We start from the raw sequence: 11,070 nt of genomic DNA, 5'->3' as shown, positions 1-11,070 counted from the left end.
CCAGGTAAGAAGCCGGCCGGCATCTTGTGTTCCGCCGGCCGGCATCTTACCGGTCCCGCTGGTATAGGAGAAGGCACCCGACGCTGGAGAGGGAGATCAACGCTGGAGGACGACGCTGGAACACAGACACAACGCTAGATGAGCACAGCCCGAACTTTTCTATGCTAAAAAAAGTTGCACCAGGGACCAGGTAAGTGGGGATTTTAATATAGTGAGAAAAGTTCGGGGTTAACGATAATTGCAACTTTTTTTAGCACAGAAAAGTTCGGGCTTAACGGTTGGGAGGTTAAACAAGAATGCGTAAATAAAAAAAAAAATTCTGAAAATGCAATAATTCGGAATACTGTATAGTAATATATTTTTCTAAAACACCTCCCTAGTGTGGTAAATTTTAAAACCGAGTCCAACGTCACATACCTATGGACAAAACCATATAAATATAGTTTGTATTATTTTGGATTGGATTGGCTACAGGACTTTGTATTGAATCCAATACAAAATATTTGAATTTCCCGCTACGACCCCCATCGATGGACGTGTGCACTGGCATCATCAGCAATTGCAGAGGGACGCATACACGAAAGCCAAGTGTTCTAATTCTTTCCGTACTTCCATGCAAAAAGAAAAAAAAAAAACATTTTTTAATGGAAATTTTTTCGAGATTGTAGGCTATAATTCACCGAATTACTCAATAATTACTTATAATTCACTGTATTACTGCATAACTCACTGAAATATGTCCAAAATTTAATAAATTTAATAATAAACTTTTAAAAAAATTTTTATAAAACATTATAAAAAAAAAAAATCTTAAAAAAAAAATACTGTATAATGCAGTTATAATGTAACTGCACAGTAGCTTATATAATATATATATATATATATATATATATATATATAATACAATTATATAAAGATTTCTTTGTATTGGACTCAATACAGCTTATTTGAGTTCAAGTTATTTGAATTTCCCACCCCGCCTCCCGCCTGCACCGCCGCTTGCAGCGACGTCACCGGGACACCCCGGAGATCGTCACTGCACACGCCGGATGAAGACAGAAGAGGACAGACGTCTCCGGAGGAGCTGCGGGGACAAGGTAAGTATTTTTTTCAGTTGTTATCCGATTGTCATACAATGTTGTATGTCAATTGGATTGCATTGTAATGCGTGTTTATATTTTTAGCTACCCTGCACCTGGTTCGGGGTAACTGATAGTAGCAAGTTTGCTTAACCCGAACCAGGCGCGGGCCAACCACCCAGGTCGTTAAAGACAATTTAGCCAGTACTTTTTTCCTTTAGACAGTGGAAGGTACAAATAAATATCTATGAGTATTATGGCTTTGTGACTTATACAGGGTGTCATGCACGGAGAGATAGGACCACTAGGGGACACTGCGGCTTGTATGGAGGTGGTGTGAGCCCTAAGAAGGGCCAAGGCGCAGAGTCTAAGCTGTAACCAGGTTTTCTCCAGAGCCTCTGATGGTGAGGGTGTTGCGCTGCTGGTTACGACCAGGTGGGCAAGCACAGTACACAATCACAAGGCAGGCCAATAGTCGAGGAAAGTCGAGAAGGGCAGCAAACAAGAGACACCAGGGGTTCAAGAGACAAACCCTAGTTACACAGGGGCCACTGCGGGCACAGGGAACACAGAGGACACTGGAAGCAACCGGAGGCACAGGAGACTGAGGGATATCCACAGACTGACAGGAACACTGGAACAGCACAGGGAAGTTGACTGGGAACCAACAGACTAGACAACGAGGGGTTAACACGGGAGCTGGACACAAGAAACACTGGATTAAGCCACAAGTGAACAGGAACTAGCTCACATAACTAGGGGCTCGAGACACATTGCACGAACACTGAGTGCAGTCTGAGAGCTAACTAAATAGCCAGGGCTGATCAAGGGGCTATTTTCTGATTGTCCAGTGGCATGGACAGGGTAGATAAAGCTTTGAAGCAGTGGCACGCCCAGCGATAAAACTGCCTGCATGCACAGGAGAGAGATGCCTGCATTTTAGTGTGGAACAGGTAAGTGTGACTTATCCATATCCATAATCGATATGGTTTGAGATATGAATAGTTCTCCAAAAATGGAAATTAGCATTTTAAAATCTTCAATTTCTAAATATTTAAAATTATATGAAAACTTGAACTTCCGTGGATAAATCACAAGCTTCCTTGGAAACCCAAATTGGCTGGAAGGCTGGGTATACCTGACTTTCCTGGCATTATGTAGCATTTGACCTGCCCCTGGACCATTGAGGTCATGCTTAATTTGAACAATTGGTGTCTGTTGAACTATTGTTTATAGCTCATCCACAAAGTCTTTTATGTTGGTTTATAGATTTTCACGATCCCAAGATTAGACACCGCCCAACTATTAGGAATATCTGACATGTTTATATTAAGTTTTTGAGTACAATGAACCTATTTTCTTCCCCTTTTTTCTCAATTCTAGGGAACCCTTCCTTCCCCTTGTATTTATTTATATACATCAATTACATTACAGTTTATCAATTTCAGAAAGATGTGTCTTTCTTGTTAGCTTGGGAAGGAGAAATGGGTGGTCATTCACTCCAACTAGAATGCAAACTTGTGTTGAGATAGCACAAAGCACTAAAACAACTTTCCCTGAAGTCCTTCTTGGAAACCATACAAGAGATTTCTGGGAAATTCACAGGCCAATACCTGGAAATCCTGCTCTCTTATAGCATGATAACATGTTCTCTCTAAAACTTGCTGTGCCTCCTGAAAAGGCTTACTTATGCATAATCTTACTAATCTTACCATTTGGCAATACCTCCATTCTGGTATACATTGCAATAGAATAAAGTTTGGTAAGACCTGGTTCTCTATGTCCTAAATCGGCCTATAAGTCTATGATACCTCCTATCTCCTTATAGGACCAAGTGGAAAGTCCTTGAGATTAATTGATATAAAAAGTCTACACATCTCTGATAAAATTCAAGTTTTTTTATGTAAAAAAATAAGACCACAATAAATCATTTCAAAACTTTTCCCACCTTTAATATGACCTATAACCTGTACAATTCAAACTGTTAGAGAAAAAAATATACATATATATATATATATATATATATATATTTGTATACAGTAAACTGTTTGCATAACTGTGCACACCCTAAATCAATAATTTAAAACAATTAGGAAATTAAATTTAGTCTTTATTTTTCTTTTACATGGCAATTTCTTGACATTATACATAATGAGTCCCATGAAAATACCATTGAACACCTGTGATTCCCAAGGATTACATTATAGATCTATTACATTTTATTCTTTATAAATAGCCCTTTGCTGTATAACTGATCAATCAAACAATGATAACCAACACTTATTGCTGCACTAAATATCTTTATATTTAATTGTGTTTTTTGTGGCATTATATACCTGATTATTGCAATGCTGTAAGGACTTGAACATCTTCATGAGAAAAAGGAGGAACTAAAAAACCAATCTGTCTTTAGGTAAGACTTACTGTCTCCATGAAAAGCTATACCCATAAAAATACCCATTGTCTCTGCATGTCACATTTCTTGTCACAGGGTCATGGTTTTAGGTATGATGTATCAGGAAATCGGCATCTCAAGGTCAGGTAAGTATTTGTCGCTCTTTTTAGCTTCTATTGAAGGCAGGCAGCCTATGGGGAGTGCAGGTGGACCTGAATTCTGTTTTTAACCTAGGGTTGACTTTAGTATATAGGTATAATATTTATGTCTATAAAAATGTAATTGGTTTGGCAACCTTTACAAAGTATTTAAATGTTGTTTTATTGACTTTATGTTGGAAAATATAAACCGCAGATGTAATAAATCATTGAATGATGAACAGTGTCAGACATTTGGTGATTTCTTTAAGATATGATCTTTGATTCAAGAGTCTAAGCACCGAGAATTACTATGGTGTGCATTAGGTATTAAACCCAAGCACTACATTATTCAAAAAAAAATACAACTTTCTGCTTCTTATCAGGAACCTATAGAATATCCTATAGCTACATACATTATATATGTCAAGATCTGTAGGTACCTAACCACCACACATACAGTATTTGTCCCACAGTACGTGGATACCCCTCTAAATCATTGAGCGCCATTGTTTCCAGTAAAGTGTACAAGAGTACCATTCTACATCCTGATCCAATTGGTCCCACACCATCCCGGCTTCCTTCTTCTTTCTCCCGGCACTGGCTGGAAACCGGGCCCTGCCATATTCTTCAGTCCTATATCTTCTGATGATGTCACCCGATCGTGCACTGTGCAAGGCCAAGATAGTGTGACACACCTTCCTGTAAATGTAAAATAAGTTCTGGTCTCACTGTGCATGTATGAGATGACATTTTTTTTGTTATACATTGCAGGAAAGTCTATTCTGCACGTGCGCAATCTTGGCACAAAAAAATGTGCATGCGCAGTGAGATTGGCACATTTTCACACAGTTTCAATAGCCTGCAGAATTCTGAAATTGACCTTCTCAGCACAGAAGCAAAAGTAGGTAACTCCTGGCAAGTATAGTAAATATACAATCTTTTATTTTAAATAAAATATATTTAAAACATACAAACAATATGTTCTTTAAAAACATAAGCATATAAACATAATGTGATCACCATATTATCACAACAACATAGGCTATCAGTATTTGTTTTCCAACACATTTCTTAGATGAGACCCTTTCTTCAGGGGGTAGATAGCAAAATAGCAAGTTAAAACACCCAATGGCCTAAAAGTTGATACAGCAGGTCACGCTTGGGGGGACAGGGCCATTAGGGGGCGCTACGGCTTGCACAAAAATGGTGTGCAAGCCCTGAGAAGGACCAAGGCTCAGAGTATAAACAGTAACCATGTCTTCTCCAGAGCATCTAGTGGTGAGGCAGGGGCAGGAGGCATACAGTACCAAATCACTAAGCAGAAGAATTCTCAAGGAAGGCCCAGGTTGAGGCAGGTAGCAAGCATGAGAGAACAGGTCACAAGCCAGAGGTCTAATACCAGGGATATAGACAAGAGTGACACAGGAACCAAAACAGAATCAGTGAACACAGGAGACACAGAAAGCAACAGAAGGCACAGGTGACACCCAGATAACCACAGAGAGGACCACTGGAACAGCACAAGGGAATTGGTTGGGAAACAACAAACTGGGCAACAAAGGGAAAACACAGGAACTGGACAGGGGAAACAAGGAATTTAACCAACAGGTGTACAGGAAGTGCTCAGCAGAGCTAGGGGGCTCAGCACCAGTGGAGACACCTTGCATAAATGCTGAGTGCTGTGTCTGAGCTAGATAAATAGGCAGGGATGATTAGGAGGCTTTTTCCTGTTTGGCCGACAGGATGGGTGAAACTGGTAAAACTTGGAAATGTAGGAGCAGGAGAGAGGTGCCTGTGCTTTAGTGAGTAAGAGGTAAGTGTGACACAGCGCTTGTATGTGAGGATATATGCTCGCATATAAGGAGGGGAGGACTAATATGCTTCTTTTCAGCCTGGGGAGCGTGCATCGAAGGGCTTTACTTTCATTGCCAGCTTGTTTGTCTTTCCGTCATCCTCTCTTTAAAGAGGTCCTGTAGGAACTCATGTGAACTAAACAGCTTTTCAGAGCTTACTTTACTAATGTTCATCCAAAAACGTTTTCCCATTGATTCTTTGGCTATATCCTTGTATATTACAGCTGTATCAGCATTTAGGCCTTCAGTTTTTCAACGTGCTACTTTGCTATCTACTTGCTGAAGAAGCGGTCCCATCCAGGTAATACATTAGTAAACAAATACTGATAGCCTATGTTGTTGTGATGATATGGTAATCATATCATGTTATATTTAAAACATACAAGCAATATCTTCTTTAAAAGCATGTTTTGTTTTAAATAAAAATTTACATTTATTAGACTATTTATGCCAGAAAGTCTTTACTATACTTCTGTGAATGGGATGTTGAAGAAACTTATTTAAATAGGGATGATGGTCTGGCATCTACACATCTTTGTGTATGAATGTCCACATTGTATTAGAATATATACTTCTCAGATCTCAAACTGTAAAATTAAACCTTACAAACAAAATTTCAATAACAATCTTTCACAATACAATCCTATTTTCTAACTTTGTAAAAACTCAAATTTGGTAGCAGGTAAGGTTGCCTGAATAAAATAAGTTTATAGCCACTTTTTTATTGTACTAGTTTCAGATTATGGAGAAGAATAACGTGTCCAGCATTACCATGTTCCATTTGTTAGGACTTCAGACTCCCCACAATGTAACATTTTTCATCTCTTTTCTTTTGGTTGTGATTTATTGTTTGACAATATGTGGAAACCTCCTGATCATCACATTGGTGTCCTACAGCAAATCCCTCCATTCTCCCATGTACTTCTTCCTCTCCCAGCTCTCCGTAGCGGATATTTTACTGTCAACTGAGATTCTTCCTAACACACTCCATGGCATTTTGATGAAGGAGACCATATTATCATTTTCTGATTGCATCTCCCAGTTTTATTTCTTTTGTGTTTCAGAAACATCGGAGTGTCTTCTTCTGACAGTGATGTGCTATGACCGATATTTGGCCATCTGTAGACCATTACATTATACTTTGGCTATGAACTTCTGTTTCTGTTGGATAATGATTATTACATGTTGGGTTTTGAGTTTTTTAATAGTATTAGTTCACACTTTGCCTATATCACATTTAAAATTTTGTGATTTCAATATTGTTGATCACTATTTTTGTGATCTTGATCCAATTCTACAACTCTCCTGCTCTGATACCACCATTGTTCTGCGTGAAGTGACATTGCTGACCTTTATTTTTGTGGTTATCCCATTCTTCATCATCATTGTATCATATGTTTATATTATATTCACCATTTTTAAAATTCCGTCTGTTACTAGCAGGCAGAAAGTCTTCTCAACATGCAGCTCCCACTTGACTGTAGTTTGCATTTATTATGGTACTATAGTTTGTGTTTATCTGGTTCCTAGTAAAGAACAATCATGGAATATCACTAAATACATGTCATTACTCTACACTGTGGTCACTCCTCTAATAAATCCAATAATTTACAGCCTGAGGAATAAAGACCTGAAAAATGCTGCAGCTAAAATCATCAACTCTTTGCATTTCAGTAAATTAAAATGTTTTCTAGGATAAAACAATTTTAAATAAGTCCAATATAAAGAACTTCACATCCCACAATTTTAAAATATTTGTCTTCACACCCTCATTTTAAACATTTAATAACTATCAGCCATTAGTCAACTATTGGTTGATTGTTGTAGTTTCACCATTGTTTTTTGTTTTCTTACATAATTTGTAACATTAATAGTTTGATTTGCAACGTAAAAACAATTAAGAGGCAGTGCCCAAGGCACAGTCATAAACAATAACAGATTTAAAGTACAAAAAGGTTTTTCTCCCCTTTTTTTAATTTCACATCATGTAGAATAAAAAAAAAACTTCAACATTTTAGTGTACATAAAATCAGCAAAATAGCAGCAAAACTGTCCATTGATATGTAGCAGTGTGGTCTCGTGGTCTTGGTTGAAATAATAAACATTTATTACTCCTGAGATTACTATGGTCATGATTTATCTGTTACTCTGGGATCTATATTACTTTTAACCTTTGCTATTTTTCTTGTTTATTTCCAATTACATGATTGCTTGTTTAACAACTGCCATATGAGTGTATAACATGCCATGTGTATAACACTTTCCTGGAGATGGGGGACAAGCTTCTACCCGCCATGTTCCCCACCTAAGGACCCAAAGATCCTTCCTTTCTGGACTGTTGGACAAAAAATAGAACAACATCAACCTAATCTGCTAGTTTGCGTACAACCGAATCCAACTCCCGAATGCAACATCCCTCACCCCTTGTGTACAAGGATTACCTCTTTTGATATTAAGCAGCAGTTCTATGGAAACGGTGAAAAGGACACAATTTAGTACCATTGTATAGGGGAAATGACTCAGACAGGGGGCCATTGACACATACTGTTAATTGTATGGAATACACTAATATTCTAGACAACTGTGAATTTCCAAACTGGTGGTAAAAGTCTGAAGAAGGTTTTTCATTTCTGGTTTAGCTTGACAGTGTCTCTGTACACAAACCAGCTTTATTTTCATTGTTCAGTGTTCAGGTTATGGAAAAGAAAAAGGTGTCATCATTACCATGATTTATTTGTTAGGACTAGAAATATAACATTGTTGATCTCTTTGTTTTTTATTTTTCACAGATCTTTTTTTATTGTTCTGTCTTCATGGAAAAGAAAAATGTATCCATTATTACCATAGTCCACCTCTTAGCTTTTCAAACTCCCCATTGTATAATAATGTAAGGATTTGACTAGACCCTTTGATTGTATGGGATATTAAAATAGGGGTTTGGTCGTCACTAATGAAACATGTCTCAAAACTGAAAGGACCCCATCAACAGAAAACTGTGGACGTAGAGAATTTTTAAGTATGATGTCCTGGATTAATACTATTTATTCTTGGGCTACCGTCTCAGGGTATATCGACGTATGTCAAATTACCAATGAAACAAAACAAGTATGTCTATTGGCCCCCCTTATCTTTGTTCTGACCCTAGAACCCCCTCTCTGCACAATACGGGCTTCACAATATAGTAACAGTTTCCAAATATCCAGCGAGACACAGAAAACTGTTCACTATGCGAATGACCTTTTTTTTGTCATCATTAACCCAATCAATTCATTGCCCACTTTGATGCATGAAGTTAAGGTGTATAGTGGCATATTTAAAGGCAACTATTAGGAAGTTGGAAGCTTTTAAAGCAGACCCATTACAAAAATGTTTACTTTACATGACAACCCTTTTATGTAAAGTAAAAATGTTATTCCTTTTTTTTTCTTCAACAGAGCCCCCTGGCATACCTATGTCATGAGTCCCAGGAGGCTCCCGGCTGTTTCTTCTGCACATGCCCAATCTTTTTATTACACTGAGGGGAAAAATGCCAATCTCATGCATGCACGATGATATGTCACCCGATCTTGCAACCGTGCAGTGATTTTTTTATGAATAAGAGAAAATAAGCAATATGATCAGTTGCATACATAATGTTTCCATAACTGTATAGCTTCCGGTAAGCATACCAAAAGGATTGCTCAAACATCGATGCTATGTATTTTTTTTATTTCAAAATGATTTATTTATTGAGGCCTCTATCCAGTCCATCTGGCTGCCGCAGCTATGGATCTTCCCGCGCTTACGTGGAACCGAGCCTTATGCTGGCAGAAGTAGAGTGGCGATGATATTGTTTGGAAAATCTGGGATCCGTCATCGGTATTGATGGGAATAATCAGTAGAGACATCGGTGTGTATATGAATGTTGAGTCCGCCATAAAATCATTATATTGGCCTTGCTGACACCTGATAAGTCTTCCATACCACAATGTGTAAGAACTGCTCCATCTATCCACATATGCACATTGAGGACTTATTTTTATGTCTCTGAGTTATGGAATGAAACATGTACAGTAAAACATAAATTTGATGTTATTTTTATGGATTTAATTGTAATTATTAAACTGTTTTTAGAATCTTAATTTATTGAAGATTGAAGATATTAATTGTTCAGAATAATTTCTAAAAAAAAAGTTCCAAATACTTTGTATTGTTCTTTGCATTCTCTTTTATATTTATAATATTTTTTAACCTAATATTAAGAAACATGTAAATTAAAATGTTTTTATTTCACAAAGGCATTTATTATTATGATTTGCTGACATTAATGAGCCCCATGGAAATATCTTGAACACTTCCAGTTCCCAGGGCTTCTATGAATTCTACTGAATTCTTTATAAAGCAGCCCCATTCTGAATAACTGATCAATCCAACAATGAAGAGCAAATGCTTATTGCTGCACCAAATTATGTTTATTTATTGTATTATGCTTGTAGCAATATATAACTAATTAATCCAACGCAGTAGGAACTTGAATATCTATTTGAAAAGTGGTGGACCTAAAGTCACAATCTTTTTGGGTAAGAATGTCTCTCATGCTGTTTCTGTTCATGAAACAATATAGGCAAATTTTCTACCCTTCACATTTCTGGAGTCATAGTTTTAGGTATGGTGTAACAGATTCTCAAGTTCAGATAAGTATTTGTTGCTCTTTTTAACTTTTGCTAAAAATGCTGAAGGCGGGCGGCCTATGGGCAGTGAACGTGGACCAGAATTCCGTTTTCAACCTTAGGTTGACTTTATGTTGTTTGTCTAATTAAAGGTAATTCAAAAAGGTTTTTCATGATTTTTGTTGTTTTATTGGCACTATGTTGACAAATTTAAATCATGTATAAAATAAATTATATACATGTAATAAACTAATAAATAATGAATAGTGTCGAGCAATTGGAGATATCTCCAAAATCTGATATTTGAATCAAGAAACTAATCACCAAGCACTATATTGGTGGATATTATGCATCAATTCCAGGATATTATCTAAAATAATACAAATCAAACTTTAAATATATATATATATATATATATATATATATATATACCTAACAATCACATCTGTTCTATATTGTGTAAAATATATGGATTCCAAAAACTCTTCAATAATTGATAATTTAAAGTGTACTCTTAATGGTTTCTTAGACAACTGTAAACTTGTGGTAACAGCCTGAAGAAGGTTTTTCTTTTCTGTTTCAGCTTGACTGTGTCTCTGTGCACAAACTCCATAACGACATGATCTGATGAGTTTATTATGGAGGATCTTGAATTTGCGGCCTTTACCCCATTCATCACCTGAATAATTCATAAGGCAATTGCTGAGATCCTCTTGCAAATGCTTGCAAGCTTTTTTTTGGCTCGGAGAGGCACAGAATAGCACAAATTCATTTGAAAATGATTTCCAGAAGAGTACAGGAAGGTAAAATAACAGAAAGGATGGACCAACTCCATAATACTTCCCATGGGATGTCCAAGAAGCTCAAAGCTATGAATGTTTGGTATACACAAACCTTCACTCTTACAATGTATTCAATGAAAACTATATTTCTCTGATACAAAACTTTCAAAGT

The sequence above is a fragment of the Pyxicephalus adspersus genome, chromosome 2 (genome assembly GCF_032062135.1).
Source record: "Pyxicephalus adspersus chromosome 2, UCB_Pads_2.0, whole genome shotgun sequence".
Classification (NCBI taxonomy): Eukaryota; Metazoa; Chordata; class Amphibia; order Anura; family Pyxicephalidae; genus Pyxicephalus; species Pyxicephalus adspersus.
This window is presented reverse-complemented; position numbering follows the sequence as displayed.